This window comes from Physella acuta, unplaced genomic scaffold (assembly GCF_028476545.2).
Source record: "Physella acuta isolate Inbredline_101_S28 unplaced genomic scaffold, ASM2847654v3 ptg001205l, whole genome shotgun sequence".
Taxonomy (NCBI): Eukaryota; Metazoa; Mollusca; class Gastropoda; family Physidae; genus Physella; species Physella acuta.
Genome location: NW_026732722.1, coordinates 131,959 through 154,924, shown reverse-complemented (window position 1 = coordinate 154,924; position 22,966 = coordinate 131,959).

The window sequence follows — 22,966 nt, the reverse complement described above, 5'->3', positions numbered from 1 at the left end:
CTTTTTCTCCCGGGGTGGGGCGGGTGTAACTGGTAAAACTATACACTTTCTATAAAAAAAATTCTATTTCATTCGCGTTAGGTGAAGGTGGGGGGGGGGGGGTGCGGAGACTAAGAAGAAACTCTGATCCCCACACCTGAATTTATCCCGAACACCTACAAACAACATGCGTCCACTAATCCCACCCACACACAAAATGCGTCCACTAATCCCACCACACAGAACATGCGTCCACTAATCCCACCCACACACACACAAAATGCGTCCACTAATCCCCCTCCCCCCACACAAAACAAACACACACCTACTGATACCTAACGGCCCCACTCAACTAACATACCCACAGTAAACCCCCTCACACCATCAGTAGATATAATTGTAAACAAACCAATGCAAATATTTCCCTTGCCTACACTACAATACAACCATTTTGCCCACACTAAATTTTCCCACACTAAATTCTGCCTAACTGAATTCTCCGACACTAAATTATCTCTCACTAAATTCTTCCACACAAAACTATCCCGCATTAAATTCTCGCACACTAAATTCTCGCACACTGAATGCTCTCACACTAAATTATCTCACACTAAATTCTCCCAAACAAAATTCTCCCACACTAAATTCTCCCACACTCAATTCTACCACACTAAATTCTCTCACACTAAATTCTCCCACACTAATTGCTCTCACACTAAATTGTCCCATACTAAATTCTCCCACAATAAATCCTCCCACACTAAATTCTCCCACACTAAACTCTCCCACACTTAAAATCTCTCTCAAATCTAAACTCGATACAAAAATAGTCTCCACCAAAAACACCCAAACATTCAACTCCACCATACTAGATTCCATCACACTCTTTCCCCCCCCCCTCCACCCCACCTAACATTAAATGATAACCCGACACAGAATATTAGTGTTAGTCCCGAGAATGCACCAAGGTGTAGCACAGTTCACAGCGGTTTGCTGTCGTCTTCTGTTTCTGTCAACATATCTCGCGCGTACTTTTTTGTCAGGGGAAATAACAAACAATAAATCATTTTAAAGGGAGGTAGTTATAAAATTAAAACATAAAAAAGAATAGAAAAAAGTATTAGTATATAATGAAACACAAACAAGTAAACAAATGTTAAAATTATTTAGAAAAAAATAAATTTGAAAAAAAAAAAAAACTAAAAAATTTGGTGATTAATAACAAAATGTTAATTACAACTCCTAGTAATTGTTATATATTAATTCTATAATTAGTAAACACTAGTATCAATTAGCTATAATATTTATACCAAGAAGATTTATAACGCAATATTACAAATTGATGTGGCTACTACGTGTTCTTTTAATTATATCTGCAATTCTTACGATGATCCTAATTGCAACTGTTGCTTATAATTACTCATAAACCTTTGCGCAGTGGCGGTACCATAGCCAATGAGGTTTTACCGATCATACTTTTAGGGATCATTTCTAAAGTTGGTCTTGCCGGGACGTTGAGCAAATGCACTGAGTCCTCATCTCCATGCACTAGAAATGGACTATGCAACTATCACGAAAGTCAACAATGGGGTTGCGCCCATTTTTGTTCCCTCTAGGTCGAGAGATCCGGAGAGGAGCCACCCGGACTACGGTTCGGGTGGCTTAATGAAAACTTGGGCCCAAACTCTTTCAGTTTCAGATATCAAGACAACAATCACAATCGACAAGTCTGATGAAATAGCTCCTGAGCTCTTCGACTCGCCTACAGTAATTCAAGTCACCATCCAATCAACCAACCACCAGAACATCCCTGGTCACCTCTTGCGCAATATCATTAGCCCACACCAGATCCTGCTGCTCAACTATGGACGAGGGGATACCTGGTACTTCTCGTCCAACGAGTTTGATGTAGCGGATCTGGACGGCACCACAAAAACACACGGCCCATACACTTTGAAATTCGACAGATACCACAAGGACAAAATCATCGGAACCCTTAGATGGGTCCCGCCAGCCCTGAGCAACGAAACACTGATTAAGGCACTGCAAACAGTCAGCAAATCTACACCTACAATAACCACAATCCCGCACACAAACACATCCCACACTACATCCAAATTACATACAAAGACACAACACGAAATATCCTCATCGCACTGCCAGGAAGACGCCAAGCCTGTCAGGTGTGCGGCTCGGACAGACACTGGACCAACCACTGCCAATCATCAACACCAGAGTCAACACCCAATGTTCACCTGTCAACAATACAGGAACCAACTCAACAACCATCCTCACAGACAATTTTAACAGATTTTAACTACTGTATGGTCGCTAAACTGTAGTGTTGAGAATAGGTGTTCTACTTTGTTGATTTTCATGCTCAGTGTGGCGTAAATTCTGTCTTATCGGAATCTATTCCCAAATGTTTTACATCAGTGAGTGGTTTGTAAAGTGTGTGGATATCGTGCTATGCATGTGTAGACTAGTTTGAAGGATGTTTTAATGTTGTTGATTTAGTCGGCGTGTGGTTTGTCTGCGGTTAAGAGGTTTCGAATAATGTCTTTTGGTTCTACAATGTCTAGTTTGTCTGCCACGAAATTAAAGTCCGATACAGACGAGTTTCGATAAAGTACGATAAAGCGATTTCTTTCATTCTGAACACCCTTGTATCAAAATCAATTTATTACATTCACTCTTCTTTGTTCGGTGTTTGTTTTGTAGTGGATCTTAGAGTTAAAAATAGGCTAAATATTATTTAGCAGCACATCTGAAACACGTGTAGCATTTGAAAAAAAAAGATATGTATATAAAAAACTCTACTAACTAAACGGTAAGATTAATAAATTTATTTCAAGAAGATGTAAGAGATAAAATATATAAAAATGTCCCACATTTGTCCCACTCGGCATTTGTCCCACTCGGCATTTGTCCCATCCGGTCATTTGTCCCATCCGGTCATTTGTCCCATGCGGTCATTTGTCACATCCGTTCATTTGTCCCATCCGGTCATTTGTCTCATCCGGTCATTTGTCCCATCCGGTCATTTGTCCCATGCGGTCATTTGTCCCATACGGTCACATGTCCCATCCGGTCATTTGTCCAATCCGGTCATTTATCCCATCCGTTCATGTGTCCCACTCGGCATTTGTCCCATCCGGTCATTTGTCTCATCCGGTCATTTGTCCCATCCGGTCATTTGTCCCATACGGTCATTTGTCCCATCCGGTCATTTGTCCAATCCGGTCATTTATCCCATCCGTTCATTTGTCCCACTCAGCATTTGTCCCATCCGGTCATTTGTCCCATCCGGTCATTTGTCCCATCCGGTCATTTGTCCCATGCGGTCATTTGTCACATCCGTTCATTTGTCCCATCCGGTCATTTGTCACATCCGTTCATTTGTCCCATCCGGTCATTTGTCTCATCCGGTCATTTGTCCTATCCGGTCATTTGTCCCATCCGTTCATTTGTCACATCCGGTCATTTGTCCCACTCGGTCATTTGTCCCACTCGGTCCAGCGAAGAAACGCTCATTTGTGAAAACTACCTGCGGACAAACAAACAACGGATAAACGGCCTATAAAGAAACTGACAAAACTCTTACGGACAAAAGACCTACAGACAAATGACCGAAAGACGAAAGACCTACAGACGTGCAGGTGTCTCACTTGCGAATGTAGTAGATCCCACGAATAAACCAACAAATGAAAACCTCAACGAATTTACAAAATATAATTTTGAAAAAAAAAGACTAAAAAGACGAGACAAAATAAATGTGATCATTGTTAGCCCCAATAGTAGACATATAACAGGAAATTTTAATGAAAACTTATACAAATTTAACAGTTAAACCTTTGTTAGAATATAAAATAATCGAAGATAAATAACAAGACTATTATCATTTTATAACATACATCTACGTGGAATGGCGTGGTCTAGCGATAGGACGCACGCTTGACTCGCTGGAAGGCCCGCTATCAAAACTCGGGCTTTACAGCGAAATATTCGTCATGTCAATTCAGCTCTATAAATAGCTATGTCTATTGATCGAAAGTTTTCACCGATGGTAACCATTGACAAAAAAAAAAAAACACACACGGTATTTTGTCGAGAACTCCATTCACATTTTTTCGCTAGGGTCTATTTCACATAGATATATTTCCTACTAAAACCAGAATAACGTTTTTTCTTGAAATTTTTTTCTTTCATTTTTTTTGTTTTGTTTTTGAGAATTTAAAGTTAAAAGGTTTCAGGGAATTCCCAATTTTATCATGAATTAAAATAGAAAAAACAAACTTTTCTTGATAAACGAAATAGATAGATACAAAAATAGATTGGAGTGTAAATAAGATCACATAACATTAAATCTGGGCTCAAAATGTAACGTGGAAATGGGCACTCAGACACTACATTCTCTCCCTAAGTTTATGTCATACGTTTCTAGAATTTATTACACGTCTAAATGCCTGTCTTTAAATATAATAAACACTAGCAATTAAGAACACGGTGGGGCGAGTCTTTGATCTCAGACTGGTTTCTAGAGTATTACATTTCCGGTTACTGGTACTTCACAGGTTTGTCGGTATGCAGGTTACAGCATGGAGTCTAGGAGTTGTCGTTTTACTATGTCTGATTCTGGGTTAGTGAAGCTGCTATTTGTCCATTTCTGGGCAAGTGATAATTTAATTTGTCCTTTTATTAGCCGGCGATATTTATATTTGTCCTTTTCTAAGCCGGCGATATTTATATTTGTCTTTTTCTAAGCCAGCGATATTTATATTTGTCTTTTTCTAAGCCGGCGATATTTATATTTGCCCTTTTCTAAGCCGGCGATACTTATATTTGTCTTTTTCTCAGCCGGCGATATTTATCCATTCCTCAGTTGATGATATTTTTTAGTATACTTCTCAGCTAGTGATATTTATTTTGTCCAATTCTCAGCAGGTGATTTTTTACTTGTCAACTTTTTAGCAGGCGAAACTTCAAATTGTCCATTTCTCGGGCAGTCTAGATTTTGTCCATTCTTCGACCTCTTGAGCATCCATTCACGAAATGATATAATCAAACGACTTGTCTAAAAATACCAACCAATCAGCAACAATTCCAGACACTAATGACACTTACATTCTGTTGTTAGCTCAGGAACTGGTCATTAGCTCAGGGTAGACACAAGTCGTGAGAGGAGGGGGTGGGGTGGGGGGGGGGAGCTGCTACCTACCGTTATACCAAATATTTTAAGGTCAGCCGAACCTAGTTTGTTGTGAACGGATATCGATTTATCGATCTATACACAATGCAGATCAGTTGTGATTGTATACACTTTCATGGGTAAACAATATCAGTAAGAATATATTTTCCTGATATGATACACTCACGCACACATTTTTTCAATGTGTAGGGTTGGGGTGGACTGGCCTCCTTAGCACGTAAACCTCCCCCCCCCCCCACCACCCCCACCCACTCACCCCTGATAAAACAGATAACACAATTTATACAGAAAATTAATACTGTAAAAATTGTACAGAAAAGGAAACTTTAAGTGTACACTTCCTTGAGACAATTTTTTTTTAAAGAAACCCTCCATGCTCTCAATCGGGACTAATTTTACCATATTTGTTTTTTGTAAGCAGGCAAAATTTTAAAATTGTCAAAGTTTAAAAATAAAACCTAATCAAGTTTCTTTTCTAAAAAATCTCTGTATAACTCTGATTGTCCTGCTTAAATAAAACAAACCAATTTATCTTTTTAAAAACGTACATGCCACCAATACGATATAAAACAATGATTTGAGATTTGAACCAGCAAGGCATAAAAAGAAATGCTATGACATGCAGGTATATTGATTTGGTGTTGCCGAAAACACACTCGCCGGTCATGAAGATTAAATATTAGTGAACATTGATTGGCCGCAGGAAATATTATAAGTACCTTATAAGTTCCGTTACGTGACGTCAGACAAATCAACCGCGAGGTTATCACGTGATTCCGTGCAAGCGAGACTCGTGTGAGAAACGTCATCATATTGTGTGACACGTCATCATATTGTGTGACACGTTATCACTCAGGTGACCTAGGACACCACGCGACGAAAATCTGGTCAAAAACTTGTTGACTTTAGATGAAGAGCTCTACTAACGACTGACGGCCATCTTGACGCATGCGCGAACGGGAGTGAAGTGTGATGGTTCGCGACGAGAATTGTCTAATGTTGAGTAACTAGTCAATTAGACGCGACAGACATCTCGACTTAATTAGCAAAAAAAAAAAAAAAAAATAAGGATGGCCGTTAGTTCGGCAGTGAAAATGGAGGCGCCGTCTGTCAACCTAAAGCTTTTGGAGTGGTTGAGGTGGGGGATGTGGAACCCTGCTCCCACTTTCTCGTTTATTTTTTAGCCGTCCGTGTAGATGGTTAGGCTATTGGCTGTTATCCTTTCTATTTCATTTGAAGCCTCAATACGGGCCATTACTGGGTCCTCTTTTTTATTTATCTGATTGTGCAGGTCTGTGTGTAATGATGGGGATGTCAGTTCCCACGGGGGGACTATAGGTTTGTGGATGACTAAGTTTTGATCCGCGATTGAGGTTTGGTTGCAGGATTCCAGTTCCCCCGGTGTTTTCCAGCTGGCGGGGGGGCTGAATTTCCCAATGGGGATTCCCCATGCCCTGGGTAGCACTGGTAGGAAGGCCGCTGAGGTTGGGTGGTTTTGATGTTTTACTTTGGCCCAGTAATTTAGCCTGAGTTCCTTCCTGCGGAGTGAGAGGGGGATTACTCCCAGGAGGACCTCTAGAGCTTCTTTGGAAGTACTACTATTGCAACCGGCAATTATGTTAAGGGCCTGGTTCTGTATTTTGTCGAGGGTTTTTTTTGTGTAGTTTGAGGCCGAATCATAGACTATGCTGGCATAGTCTATTTTGCCCCTTACAAAAGATTTGTAAAAAGTTAACAGGCACACAGTCCTGGCACCCCAGCTGTGACCTTTTAGGTATCTCATCATATTGAGCATACCCTTGCAGCTTTGTGCTAGGCCTTCTATATGTGTGTTCCAGGTCAGCATGGGGTCAAGAGTGACTCCTAGGAACCTTGTGGCCTGGGCTATTTTTATGACTGTATTGTTAATTTTTAGTGAGACCTGTTTGGTGATGGTGCGTGATTTTTTGTGAGTGAAGACCATTCCCACTGTTTTGGCTGCGTTTATCTTGAAACCCCATTGGTTCATCCACTCCATCATTTTATCCAACTGAACCTGTAACTCCCTGTTAATTTTAGTAATGGACTTGCCTGACCGCCATGTGGAGGAGTCGTCAGCATATTGGGACAGGGAGTTCTTTACGTCCTTGAATTCCCTATCTAGGTCGTTCACCATGATGGAGAATAGTGTGGGGGCAATGACCGATCCCTGGGGTATTCCATTTTCTAGCTTGTATGTGTTGGAATATTGGTCGTATACCCTGACCTGCATCATTCTGTCTGATAGAAAGTCTGTTATATAACTAAGTAGGGGGCCTCCTATTCCTAATTTTTTAATTTTGTGGGTTATCGCCCATGTCCAGCAGGTGTCGTAGGCTTTGGCCACGTCTAGGAAGATGGCAACTGTGTGTTCCCTTTTTTTGGTGGCAGCCTTGACGTCGCTTTCCAGTCGAAGTATCTGGTCCACTGTACTTCGATTTTTTCTGAAGCCTGACTGGTTAAGACTCAGTAAATTATTTTTTTCTAGGAAGAAGTTTAGTCTTGTGTTGACAACTGTTTCCAGAACTTTTCCTAGATGAGACGTCAGGGATATGGGCCGATACGACTCTGCTTCGTGTGGGGATTTATCTGGTTTAAGGATGGGAATTATTGTGGCTAGTTTCCATTTTACTGGGATTTTTCCTGAGCTCCAGATAAGGTTAAAAAGGTCGGCTATGATAAGAATTGTTTCTAATGGCAGCTTTTTAATTAATTCATAGCTAAGTATGTCTGTGCCTGAAGCAGTGTTCTTTTTTTTGTTTATAGCGTTTTTAATTTCTTGTACTGTAATTGGGGCGTTGAGGTAATCGGCGTGGCCCGTGTGAGCGTTCCGGTCCTCCAGGTTATTTTTCATTCTTTCTCTTCTGTCTGTCTCGGCTTTACCGAGGCTTTCGTCTGAGCTAACCTGGTGGAAGTGTTTGGCTAGAACTTCGGCCTTCTCTTTATCTGTTGTAGCAAGCTCGGGCCGCTTTATGGCTGGCATTATTTTTTTTGTTGAGGACCCTTGTATAGCCTTCATCTTCCTCCAGATGTCTGTGATGTGGCTGGATGGGCCTATAGATTGGCAAAATTTTCTCCAATGGGTTTCTTTTTCCGCCCTGATGGTAGCATTGGCTGCGTTTCTACAGGCTCTGTACGTTTCCTTATTTTCCCTAGTCTTTTTTCTCCTGAACTTTCTAAGGGACTTTTTGGTTGCATTCACCGCCTGCTGGCACTTTTCGTTCCACCAGGGGACTGGGTTTCTATTTTTGGGTGTGCTGCTGTGGCGGCTCAGTGACCCGGTTAGGTATTCCGGCATATTTATGTTTGGGATGTGTTTTATGGCTATGTTGAGAATGTTGTGGGTTAGGGATTCGGCATACTTCTCGACGTCATTGTCCTTGATACTGTCTAGGCGGAGATGTTTGATCTCTGAGATGAAAGCCGGCCAGTTTGCTTTTTTATAAGAGAAGGATGGTTTGGAGCAGGTTGAGCTTCTGACGGGCCTGGCTTCGATGGTAATTATAATGGGTAGGTGGTCTGTCGGGCTTGACTCTTCTACGCTCCACTGTGCGTTAGGGCAATTCTCTGTCGTGAAACAGAGGTCTATGGCGGAGTCTTCCTGGCCGATTTTTGGACTGACCCAGGTTAATGTACCATCGTTTAGTATTGCGAGGCTATTTTTGTCGGCGAATTCCACCAGTTTTTTCCCAGCTAAAGTATTTTTCCTGCTCCCCCACATATTGTGGTGTGCATTGAAGTCGCCGACAATTATTGTTTGATCGATCAACCTTTTTTCTATTTGTGTGAGGTCTGTGTCGTTTAATTTCCCTTTTGGACAGTATAGGTTGATTAGTTTGAGATGTCCTTCTTTGTACTTTATGGTTACCTCTAAACAGTGTAACACTTATCTTCTTGGTATTAATATTACATCTGGTTGATACTAGTTACATTTTATTATTAGAATAACATTAACAATTACTGGGGGTTGTAATTAACATTTTGTAATAAATCACCAAATGTTTTAAATGAGTTTTTGAAATTTATTTTTCTATAATTAATACTAATGTCTGTTTACTTGATTTTGTTTAAAAAAGTATTATTACTTTTTTCTCTTCTTTTGTATCGTTTAATTTTATAATTACCTCCCTTGAAAAAAAAACATTGTTACTTTCTTCCCCTGAGAAAAAAAAACTCCACGTGCGAGATACTTCCAAGCAAACAAAAGACGACAGCAAACCGCTGTGAACTGTTTTACACCTTGGCGCACTCTCGGGACTAACACTAATATTCTGTGTCAATGTTTAGTTTCACGTGGGGTGGGGGTGGAGGTGTGTGATGGAATCTAATATGGGGAAGTTGAATGTTTGGGTGATTTTGGTGGAGACTATTTTTGTATCGAGTTTAGATTTGGGATATTTTAAGTGTGGGAGAGTTTAGTGTGGGAGAATTTAGTGTGGGAGAATATAGTGTGGGAGAATTTAGAGTGTAGGAATATCGTGTGAGAGAATCCAGTGTGGGAGAATTTAGTGTGAGAAATTTAGTATGCGAGAATTTAGTGTGTGAGAAATTAGTGTCCGAGAATTTATTGTGGGAGAATTTTGCGATTATTAGTGTGGGGGATTGTGTTTTTTATGGATGGTTCTTTGTTACTATATGGGCGTAGTGCTTGTATGAGTGTAGTGTGGTTGAGTGAAGGGAGTGCCCATCTAATGGTCCCGTTAATTTTGTCGTTTTCATGAAGTGAGAAATGAAATGTATTTGGACCGTGTGTTCTGCATGTGTTGTGCATTGTGGTGACGTCAGGGGCTTTTGAGGAGAAGTACCAGGTGTCAGCTCCGCCATAATTGTGTAGAAGAATTTGATGATTGCTAATGAGATGTCTTATTATATGACCTCGTAAGCTTGGTTGAGCTCTTGAAGTAATATGTACTTTTATTGTAGGTGAGTCAGTTGCAGTTGAATAAGGGTCTGGACATTCCTCTTCGGGTAGATTAAGAGTTATTGTTGTTGACTTGGCTGCAAAGGATGGGGCCAATGATTTCATTAAGCAACCTGAACGGTAGTCCGGGTGGCTCCTCTCCAAGTCTCTCGACTTAGAGGGAACAGGAATGGACGCAACCCAATTGTAGAGTTTGGTAATAGTTGCATAGTTCATTTCTAGTATAGAGATGAGGACTCGGTGCATTTAGATTTTGCTCAACGTTGGGAATAGTTTTTAACTAGCAATAACCAATAATAATCCATTACATTTATTCGCTAACATTAGCTAGATGCACACACTTTTTTAAATAATTAAAATGACAAAATAACGAATGGGTTGTATTAAGGGGACTAAATGTTGCAACATGATACCAAATTTACGTTTATAGGATAAACGGTGTAAAAATTGCGGGGACAACTAAGCCTATGGAAAATGAAAACAAAAATTGGTCACGTCGAGATTAGAGAAAAAAGGCGAATGGGAAATAACTCTGCACATGCGCACAATTATAAAATTTTCAAATTTTTTCAGTATTTTTTACGCATTTACAACCGCATAGAGTATCTCTAGCAAGATAGTAATAAATTATTTAATTTAAAAGTGGTCTATTAAGAATTATTTACCACTGGATAGATTCAATCATTTAACTCAAATGTCACAGTAACAGTAAAAATAATAGAAACTGGCTGAGTAGAAAAAAAAATAAACATCCTTAATTCCTTTGTAGACGGTATCATAGAGACAGCTCAGTACAGTGCAACATATATGAGTGTTTTTGACTTATTGGTAGCATGTCAGTTAAGAGGTAATCTTTGGGTGTCGTTAGATAACTGAACATAGCTGGCGCGAAATAAACAGCAACGTTATCAAGAATCGAGCAAGAATGACGCTAGACACGAGGGTTTCTGTCCGACTTTTGCCTCTAGTTTTAATTACATCTTGCCACCTGGTTTTGAACGTGAGGGACAGTTTGATCGTGGGATGACCTACGATCACCAGAACGGGTAGGGTACGGATCCATCAGTTTATTTAGCGGGCGTACTACATACTAGACCACACTGTCCAGTTGTGATAACATTTAACAAATCTTAGTGATAGCAACAATGAGGATAAGCTATGGATGGGGGAGGAGAATGTGTGTCAAAAAGAGTGACTTTATTTGTGGACGATAAAGGGCAGCTTCAATTCCATACTACGTTTAGAAAAGCAACCGGTACCCTACGACTTTATAGCTAAATTATCCACCATACTTTACATACTTTCAACTTCATTTTTAGATGTCGTATTCGAAAAAATCAATCTCACTAACTTAACAAAAGAATCAACTCAATTAGCACCCGACTTAAAGGTCTTTAACTCAGAAAGTCCCCCCCCCCTTATGCAATCGTTATTTGTGTGTGTGGGTATCAAGCAAATAAATATAGGCCTTTGTTTACAAGGGTATGTTTTATTCTTTAGCAAGATGAACTAATGGGATATGAAATAAATGAAGACTATCAGTGTACACATAGCTTGTTACAATAGAATGAACACACTCGTAAAATGTTGTGTTTTAACTAATATTTCTTATATTAATAATATTTTGGATCCCGCACAGTCTACTTGGTAAATTTAATCAACCACTGTTCGATTAATAATATCCACCTTTGACTTATAATGTTTAAACAGCTTAGATATATCTTTATTTATATTTTAAATAGACATAATGGCCTAATAATATAAATAATACAAATATATCGGAATACAAAAGCGGAGAAAGGTAGTATCGATATCGCTAATACTTAGGCCTAGGGTATCTATTTGTTAGTCGGGTTTTACAGCTTGTAAACGTCTGAAGAAGAAAGTAAAAAACATGTGTGAAAATCACATAAAAAATGTACTGACTGACACTAAATTCAAATTAAGTCTGAATGTTTTCTTTTTTTATTGATCTAAATACCAACGGATATAGCGACAAAACATTAGCGATGCCGCTTTTCTCGATTTTTAGATTTAAGTCTCTACTATAATTACGAAAAAGTAGATTTTCGTTTTTAAAAAAATAAACTAAAAATCATACAGTCTTACTAAAATCAACCTTGGTGTCATTATTTTTAGTTGGAAATCATTCTATGTATAACATAATTTTAACTTTGTGTTGAGTATACCTAATTCAATCATTAGTAGCACGTAGTATCGGCCGCAACATATTAGCTCAACTTATACAATTTTTTACTATTTTAAAATGGTTAATTTATTATCTTTGAATCTACTCATTTACTATTTTAATTATTAACATTTTTAAAGAACAAAATGTATAAAAATTGGTGACATAATTCCTATAAAATGAAGGAACATAAAAATTCGGTATTGATACCGCTAATAGGGTACATAGTTTGTGAGACAATTTGCATAGTCTTCTAAACCAGGGGTCGGCAACCTTTTCCGACGGAAGAGCCAAAATATGCAATTAACAAAATTTACCAGTTCTTAAAGAGCCACAAACGTTTTTTTTTCAATATTTTGGATCAGGTGTATATGCATATATATATATATATATATATATATATATATATATATATATATATATATATCAATGGTCTCGGTCGCAAACCGTCTAACTCAAAAAAATTCAATTTTCTTTTTTTTACATAAATCAAAAGCCAATATGATTCCCCATAATGCCTGAAAATATTAGAGAAATCTGTAGGATGATTATTGAGATATAATCATTTGAACAAACCGCCTATTATTTCTAGCGCTAAAACTCTCGGCGCAAAACGAATATCGCTATATTTGTCAGTACACTTTTGATCGGGAACGCAGTCGCACGCCGCAATCACACAATTTTACAGCACAACAGTCACAGTACTTATAGGTAAGGATATTCGATTAATTATGTTCAACTATTCTATTACATTTTATCATTTTAAATAATAATAAACAAATAATATTTGTTTAATATAGCCTATTTACAGATTGTCAATAACCAAACTGATTTGTTTACAATTTTTTAGACTAACACAATGCTTTGAAACTAGATCTTCATTCTAGAATCTAAATATCAATCAAAACATTATAATTCGAATTATATTTCCACAAGAATGTGCAATAAATTTAATAATTGTTAATTCACAACTAGCTTTAGATTAAGGGTTTAGATACGTGTTAAGAAATGTTTATATAGTAGGTTACAAAATGTTTGGCGTACATGTTCAACGACATGGTTAGTTGTCTTTAGTAAATGCTTTTATGATTAATTTTTCAACAGACAAGCCTATCTCAACACACCAGATTCTCTCAACAGACCAGCCTCTCTTAACAGACCAGCCTCACTCGACAGACCAGCCTCTCTCAACAGACCAGCATCTCTTAACAGACCAGCCTCTCCCAACAGACCAGCCTCTCTTAACAGACCAGCCTCTCTCAACACATAAGTCTTACCACATAACAGACCAGCCTCTCTCAACAGACCAGCCTCTCCAAACAGACCAGCCTCTCTTAACAGAATAGCCTCTCTCGACAGACCAGCCTCTCTCAACATATCAGCCTCTCTCGACAGACAAGCCTCTCTCAACATACCAGCCTCTCTCAACAGACCAGCCTCTCTTAACAGATCAGCCTCTCTCGACAGACCAGCCTCTCTCAACATATCAGCCTCACTCAACAGACCAGCCTCTCACAACAGACCAGATTCTCTCAACATACCAGCATCTCTCAACACACCAGTCTTACCATATAACAGACCAGCCTCTCTCAAAAGACCAGCCTCTCAACATATCAGCCTCTCTCAACAGACCAGCCTCTCTCAACATATCAGCCTCTCTCAACAGACCAGCCTCTCTCAACAGACCAGCCTCTCTCAACAGTCCAGCCTCTCAATATATCAGCCTCTCTCGTCAGACCAGATTCTCTCAACAGATCAGCCTCCCTTAACAGACCAGCTTCTCTCAACAGACCAGCCTCTCTCAACAGACCAGCCTCTCTCAACAGACCAGCCTCTCTTAACAGACCAGCCTCTCTCAACAGACCAGCCTCTCTCAACAGACCAGCCTCTCAATATATCAGCCGCTCTCGTCAGACCAGATTCTCTCAACAGACCAGCCTCTCTTAACAGATCAGCCTCTCTTAACAGACCAGCTTCTCTCAACAGACAAGCCTCTCTCAACAGACCAGCCTCTCTCAACAGACCAGCCTCTCTTAACAGATCAGCCTCTCTCAACAGACCAGCCTCTTGACATACCAGCCTCTCTGAACAGAACAGCCTCTCTTAACAGATCAGCCTCTCTCAACAGACCAGCCTCTCGACATACCAGCCTCTCTCAACAGATTAGCCTCTCTCAAAAGTCTAGCCTCTCTCAACAGACCAGCCTCTCTCAACAGACCAGCCTCTCTCAACAGACCAGCCTATTTCAACAGATCAGCCTCTCTCAACAGATCAGCTTCTCTCAACAGACCAGCCTCTCTCAACAGATCAGCCTCTCTCAACAGATCAGCTTCTCTCAACAGACCAGCCTCTCTCAACAGATCAGCTTCTCTCAACAGACCAGCCTCTCTCAACAGACCAGCCTCTCTCAACAGATCAGCCTCTCTCAACAGATCAGCTTCTCTCAACAGACCAGCCTCTCTCAACAGATCAGCCTCTCTCAACAGATCAGCTTCTCTCAACAGACCAGCCTCTCTCAACAGATCAGCTTCTCTCAACAGACCAGCCTCTCTCAACAGACCAGCCTCTCTCAACAGATCAGCCTCTCTCAACAGATCAGCTTCTCTCAACAGATCAGCCTCTCTCAACAGATCAGCTTCTCTCAACAGACCAGCCTCTGTATGTGACGTTTATTCAAAGAATAAATTTTAAAAATAAACACATTTTTATGTGTTAAATTTTTGAAAAATAAGTAAACATTAAGTCATTATTAATGTGATTAATGTGTTATGTCTCACTCATAATATATCTGACAATTAGGTTTCTGTTTTTACTATTATCATTCTATAAACCCAGCACCCACCAGATTTAGTAAAATAAACTGTTAGAATAGAAAGATGTAATAAATAAAGCATAACCTTCAACAGTTAACAAGTCTAGTGCTAAATACAGACATAATGAATACAGTCGAAAGCGATAAAGCCATACTAAAACATCTCTACTAAAAATTAAACTGACCCCATAATGTAGAATAAACTGAAATAATTAAAATATGAGCCCAAAACTATAATCTAAATATTATGAAATGTTAATTATAACTTAAAAACATAAACGTAATTAATTAAATCACGTTCATTGGACAAAACGAACGAACGCGACTGAGACCGAAATTCTCGGCTCAAAACAGCTAAGTCTGCGCGCGCACAGATAGACGTTTTGCACCGAGAATTTTAGACCGAGCAAACCGTCTATCTTTTTAAACCTGCTATAATTTTGTAAATATCAACAAAACCCATTTTAAAACGCTACAGTATAGTCGGTAGAGAGTTTCTTCGGAGATATCTTTAAAAAAAATTAGTATTAGAGCGATCGAGAAGGAAATAATCTGTTTTTTGTCTCTCCTGTAAAATTTACATTTTCGGAGTTAGACGGTTTGCGACCGAGACCATCGATATATATATATATATATATAATTTAAATATATAGCTTTAAATATGAAATAATATTTATTCATATTTTTTTAAGAATATACAATACATATTATAGTACATAAGTGGCTCTGCTAAAAAAATTATAGAATTAGTAATCAAATAATATTTACATTAGTTACATCAATGGGAGCATTGCCATTTCATGCCGTGTGAAAGTTTGTTTAAATCTGGCTCATAACTTCTTGTTTTAAGTTTTAAGCACGTCCTAGATGTTATTAGTTAGTTGCCTTTTTACTTAACTTTTTATAATATTCATGTAAGAGAACTCTTTCTAGCACTCTTTCCATGTGGGGGGGGGGGGGTGCGTGTGTGATGGAATCTAGTGAGGGGGAATTGAATGTTTGGGTGATTTTGGTAGAGACTATTTTTTTATCGAATTTAGCTTTGGGAGATTTTTAGTGTGGGAGAGTTTAGTGTGGTAAAATTTAGTGTGGGAGAATTTAGTGTGGGAGAATTGAGTGTGGGAGAATTGAGTGTGGGAAATTTTTTTTGTGAGGGAGTTTAGAGTGGGAGAATTTAGTGCGGGACAATTTTGTGTGAGAGAATTAGGTGTGGGAGAAATGAGTATATTGTGTTGTAGTGTAGACAAAGGGAATTATTTTAGTGTTTTTATGTATATAAATAAATCTACGGTGGGTGTTATTGGGTTTACTGTGAATAAGTTGAGTGGGGGTGTTTGGATTAGCGGGGTTGGGTGAGTTGTCCTTCTGGGTGTGGTTTAATCGACCTGCGGATCATGTGACAATGTGACGGATTACGTCATTTGTATAACGTTGCTTTATTTATTTCTTCATCTAAGACAGCCTCACAAATGATATAACAATCCAATTACAAAACAAAGTTTACATTCTTATAATGATGTCTATTGTCAGCTGCTGCTCACAATATAGAGCTTGCCGTGTATGGGAATTTAGATAAATAATGCAATTACAAAATATTCAAATAAAAAATTCCAAACTGCCAAACTGTTCCTAAAAGTTACATGGATAAACAAAATTGAAGGAAAAGAACAGTGGTGGGGCGGGGAGGTGTAGGTGGGGGCTGGCTGGGTGGGCAGGGGGGTGTGGGTAGCGGTTGGTTGGGTGGGCGAGGAGGTGTGAGTTGGGGTTGGTTCGGTAAGGCGGGCTAGGCAGCGAATCGTTGTTGCGTGACATGAAAGCTGAGGGTGTGGGGCGGGTCGCGCTGGTTGACGGGACATAGTGAGAATGAAAGTTTGGGCGGGCCAGGAGTAATAGAAATTTTTTTTTAGATGTAAGAACACGTCCACGTACAAGCAGTGAATCATCGTAGCTTTATCAATTTTCTCGGTATAAATATTAAAGCTGGTTGATATAAGTGACTTCTAATTATTCGATTAACAAGTAACAATTACTAGAAGTTGTAATTAACACTTTGTTATTAATCACCAAAAGTATTAAATACTTTTTTGTAATTTAATTTTCTATAATTTATACAAACGTTTTTTTAATTGTTTTTGCATTAAAATGTATTATTATTTTTTTCCATTTCCGTTTATAGTTTAATTTCATAATTACCTCCCTCTAGAAAAAGACAATGTTTGTTCTTTCCCCTAACAAAATAGTTCCACGCGCGAGATATTTTGACTCAAACCGCTGTGAACTGTGTTACACCTTGGTTTCACTCTCGTGACTAACACTAATATTCTGGGGGGGGGGGGGGGGGTGGGGGGAGGAGTGTGTGATGGAATCTAGTAAGGGGGAATTGAACGTTGGGGTGATTTTGGTAGAGACTATTTTTGTATGGAGATTTTTAGTGTGGGAATGTTTAGTGTGGTAAAATTTATTGTGGGAGAATTTAGTGTGCGAGAATTTTGTGTGTGGGTATTTAGCGTGGGGGAATTTAGTGTGGGAGAATTTAGTGTGGGAAATTTTTTGTGGGTGAGTTTAATGAAGCCCTAATGAAAGGCTACAGTTTTATTTTTCTTCTTGGCTAGTTTGTTTTGCACTACTGTGTTGCATCGCCGTCACGGCTCGATGCTATAAATAAAGCGAGTACTTGACAACAACTGTCGGTGTCGTTGTGTTCTTAATCTCAGGGTCAGCCCGTCTTAACCACAACACCTCAGTGGGTAAAAGCATCCCCACTGAGTGAGGGTTACATTTGGAGCCCAACCTGGGGCTTGACCTTGGGAGGTAGGATGGCAAGCACCAAGCCGACGTTCGAGAGGTTGTCGCAGGAGTTGGCCGAATTGACGGCTAAGATGGCGGCGATACAGGCAAGTGTGCAGCGGCCCGTGACGGTGAAGGTGTGTGCTCCGGTACACAGCGATGAAGACGAGTTCACCGACTTTCTACCCACGGGCGGGGTTGCAGGGGAAGCTAGCCCGAAGATGGAGTCCGTCCTGAAAGCTGTTAAAAGGCTGGACGGGACAACTGTCGTAGCCACGGCAGCAGCTAACATGACTGTCCAGGTCGACGCAGTAACGGCAGCTGTTCGCCAAGAGACGACGCCGCTGATACTCATGGAGGAACAACTTGACCGTCTGGCGGAGAAGGTGGCAGCAGCTATCCTAGCCCGGAAACAACGGCCTTCCAGAGGAGCTTGTTACGGGTGCTGGTCCAGGAAGCACTTCGTCCGCGACTGTCCGATGAAAGCAGCTAGGCAACGGAGTCAGCAGCGTCGGGGAGCGGATGCTGATGCGTGTTCTGCCAAGCTCCCAGTCCAAGTTTACGCCACCGAGATCATCACAGTGTCGAGCAACCACAGCTCAGGTTACCTCGCCTAGCGGCAGGAGGTACGGCTGTCGGGTGTTCCGCCGTGGAGGAGGGTTGCAGCCGGAGGGTGCGCGTGATGAGGGTAGACAGCCACACCATGAATGTCAGTCTCAGCGCGAGCAAGATCGTCGCTTGGGAGACAGACATGACACAAGCAGAGGTCGGAGACGCCGCCGGAGGAGAGGCCGACGACGTGGTGGACGCCGCCGTGGTTGGCAGCGACCCGACTATACAATGTCCAGTGAGGCAGATGAAGGTGAGGAACTGACAATCAAGGTAGTGGTCCCGACCAGACTTCGGCCGGAGGCAACGCCTTTTGTGCCAGAGGTGGTCGCCCGGGACGGACAAGACAAGATGATGGTCAGGCCAGCCCCACATCTGGATGAGGTGAATGCGAGGGACGAGGCATCGGACGAGGATGACTCTTGGATCAACCCAGAACCACCAGTGGAGCTGCGGAGGTCAACCCGTCAACGACGACCCGTCGAGCGACTCAACCTGGCGCATCAAGTGGTGACCAGTACCTGCACTGGAGCCTCTACCGGTTTGCCGGGAAGAATGTATTTCAGTTGAAAGGACTTAATGTCTGTGTACTAGTGTACTGAACTTTTTTTAAGTACTATTATGTATGAGTTGTAAATGTAAATGTAAATGTGAATTCCATTGTACATTTATTTTTGAGGGGGGCTGTGTAACACATATGGTTACCAGCCAAGGGGGATAAAAATATGAAGTTTTAATTCATTGAGTTGCGGCCCCTGTGGGGCTGTGGCCCTGTGGACGTAGTTGTTTTTTCCGTGCTTTTGTGAGCGATGTTACATGTGTCCCATGTCATGTGACATGGGACTGTGGGTAGTTTCATGCCTAGCCGTGTCAGTCACACACAAGTCTGCTGTCTGTGGACACGGTGACCAAGTGTAGACCTAATGAAGGTAGTGTAGTTACATAAATTATGTTTGTTAAAATACTTATTTGTGTTTTCCTGCTAGTGTTGCATGTGCACACTAGTTAGGGTGAGTATTAATATAAGTATTTATTTGAAGTACTACTTATTGGTACTTGTTGGCAGTACTGTGTACTGGCCGAAACATATTTTATTGTACCCCTGTATATTGTAGCCTACACGTGGTGTTGTCATGAATGTAACTTTTTATTTAAATTTGTTTTAGGGCTACAGTTTTTTTTCTTCTTGGCTAGTTTGTTTTGTACCACTGTGTTGCATCGCCGTCATAGCTCGATGCTGTAAATAAAGCGAGTACTTGACAACAACTGTTGGTGTTAGTGTGTACTTAATCTCAGGGTCAGCCCGTCTTAACCACAACACCTCAGTGGGTAAAAGCATCCCCACTGAGTGAGGGTTACATGAGCTATGCATCGAAAAGATTTCCCACGTAGGAACCTCTTCCAGGCATCTTTTCGGGGGGGGGGGGGGCTCGGCCCCCCCGAAATTTTTTTACCGCCCCTCCCCCCCGAACGAAATGAAATTTATATAATTTATATAGAAAATATATACTTTTAACGGTCTCCGCCCCCCCGAAAAAAGTCTACCGCCCCCCGGAAAATTTCAACCGCTTCCCCGGAGAAAAAAGTCTCGAAGAAACATTGTAGAAAACTCCGGAAGACCTTTAGAACAGACCGGTCCGAATTTTCCCTACATCACATCAATCTCTCTGTAAACGGGCTATAAACAACAAACAACAACAACTTCTTTTCTTCTTCTGTAAAGAGAACAGACACCCCGAAAAATAATGTGTTTTTTCTTCTCTTCTACTTCTTCTTCGTTCTTAATTATTAGTGTTGAAGGGGATCGAGATTTATCTGCCAGTGGGTTTGAACTCGAGACTTTGTTCGAATTTATCTACCATGAGCTTTTTGCCGACTCGACCACGCCTCCAACACAATTAAGCGTTACGTGTCAACTGGTTATGCACCATTGAGGCCATTGACTCCGATTTCAGCCTGCTTTTCTTTTTGGATTTGCTTCCATAGCCTTTGTCCAACCAAGAACAAACTACAAGGCAGCAGTTGTTTAATTTTGGAGTTGTCTCTCCTAGAAGAGTGGCTGTCCCCAGCTAACGAGCCTCATCTGCCCGAGAATAACAACAAATTCTCTAAAATTAGCGTTACTATTTAAGCGTAAGCACTACACATATCAGCCAATCACTAATTAATTAAGCATTAAAATTCTCAATGTTTTTGAGAACCGAAGCGAAGCTAGGCAGCATGCCTAGTTCTAATAGAAAAGCGAGTGTTTATTGTTTATATTTATTATCATATAGTTCATTACCAAGTATTCTGAAAACAAGATAATTTATGGTATGTGTGCATAGATAGAGCCATTGGTTGTCGACCCAGATCCAGTACATTTTGCTAACAAAATAAAACAAATACGCCGAAATGAGATCACTAGCACAAGTCAAAACCTGCAAACAATGTTATATTAAACTTCTTGGTATTAATATTACAGCTGGTTGAAACTAGTTACATTTGATTATTGGATTAACATTAAAAATTACTGGTAGTTGTAATTAACATTGTGTGATAAATTACCAAATGTTTTAAAAAATTTTTTGAATTTAGTTTTTTTATAATTAATACTAAAGTCAATTTACTTGTTTTTGTTTAAAAGTGTATTACTACTTTTTTCACTTCTTTTTATATTTTAATTTTATAATTACATCCCTTGAAAAAAAAACATTGTTTGTTTTCTCCCCTGACACGCGAGATACTTTCCAACAAACAAAAGACGACAGCAAACCGCTGTGAACTGTGTTACACATTGGTGCACTCTCGGGACTAATACTAATATTATGTGGGGGGGGGAGGGATTGTGTGATGGAATCTAGTATGGGGGAGTTGAATGTTCGGGTGATTTTGGTGAAGACAATTTTTGTATCGAGTTTAGATTTGGGAGATTGTTGGTGTGGGAGAGTTTAGTTTGCGAGAACATAGTGTGGGAGGATTTAGTGTGGGAGAATATAGTGTGGGAGAATATAGTGTGGGAGAATTTAGTGTGGGAGAATATAGTGTGGGAGAATGTAGTGTAGGAGAATATAGTGTGGGGTAATATAGTGTAGGAGAATTTAGTTTGGGAGAATTTAGTGTGGGAGAATTTAGTGTGGTGGGATTAGTGGACGCATTTTGTGTGTGGTGTGATTGGTGGGATTAGTGGAAGAAGGAGGGTAGTCCTACAGAAGAAAAGAAAATAATAAGAAGTAAAAAATTAACTCATGACAACAAACTCTGTAGGTTCTGCTTAGAACACTATAGAACAGCCAGGGAAAGGGAAACACACGAACGAAATATGCACTACAGATTCTTACATTGTGATATGTGCGAAGACTATGGGTACCACACAGACATATACACGCACTATGCAGAAAATCATCAAGAAATAACGTTGTATGACTGTCGAGATTGCACCGTATCCCTCCCAATAACGGGCATGAGCAGTAGCGTAGCGAGGGGGGGGGGGCGGGGGGGACATATGTCCCCGGGCGCCGACCTTAGGGGGGGCGCCAAATTGAAAGTTTGAGGGGGGTGCAAATGAAAAGTTCGAGGTGGGGGTGCAAATCGAAAGTTTGAGGGGGGGGGGGGGGTGCAAATGAAAAGTTCGAGGGGGGGGGGGGTGCAAATCGAAAATTTGCTCTCGATGGGGCGCCAAATTGGAAGTATGTCCCCGGGCGCCGGGAAGGGTCGCTACGCCTCTGGGCATGAGGGAACATACAAGATTACACCATGTGAGTGCTCATTCCAAGTACCTGTCACCGATTAGAAAGAAACAATGAAAATAGATATCTTAGACGTTTTGTAATGCTAACGTATAATTGAATGCAATGCTAGGTATTGAACTATTTTAATATTTCATGCATGTACATAACCATGTAACCTACTCTTGCTGCCTCCCTGTGCGAGCAGGGTAGACAGTAAGTAAGGAATTTTATTAAACCTAAAAAAAAAAAAAAAAAAAAAAAATCGCTGTTTCAGTCGCTATTCATAAAGCATTAATAAGAGTTCGTTTCCCAAAAATGTATACAAGATTTCTTGGCATGCCGAGTCGAGTATTTATATTTGTTAATATCGAGTAAATCCTTAACCTTTTACTAAAAATTGAAGCGATACCCTATACACAACATCCTACAAATGTCATCTCCTCGCATGATGTCATACGCAGATATTGTCAGCATCAACAAAGGGGTTGTGCCCTTGGATGTTCCCCCTGGGTCGAGAGACTTTGGGAGGAGCCACCCGGACTACGGCTTCGGGTGGCTTAATGAAATCCAAGGTCCAACCCCTTTCAGCCACAACTGCCACTTTGGATCTACCAGATGAAGATTGCCCAGAGCTATACCCAGTCGACACACCTACCATCCAAGTACGAATCTCCTCAAGAAGCCATCCCAACATACGGGGTCACATCCTAAGGCAAATCATAAGCAACGAACA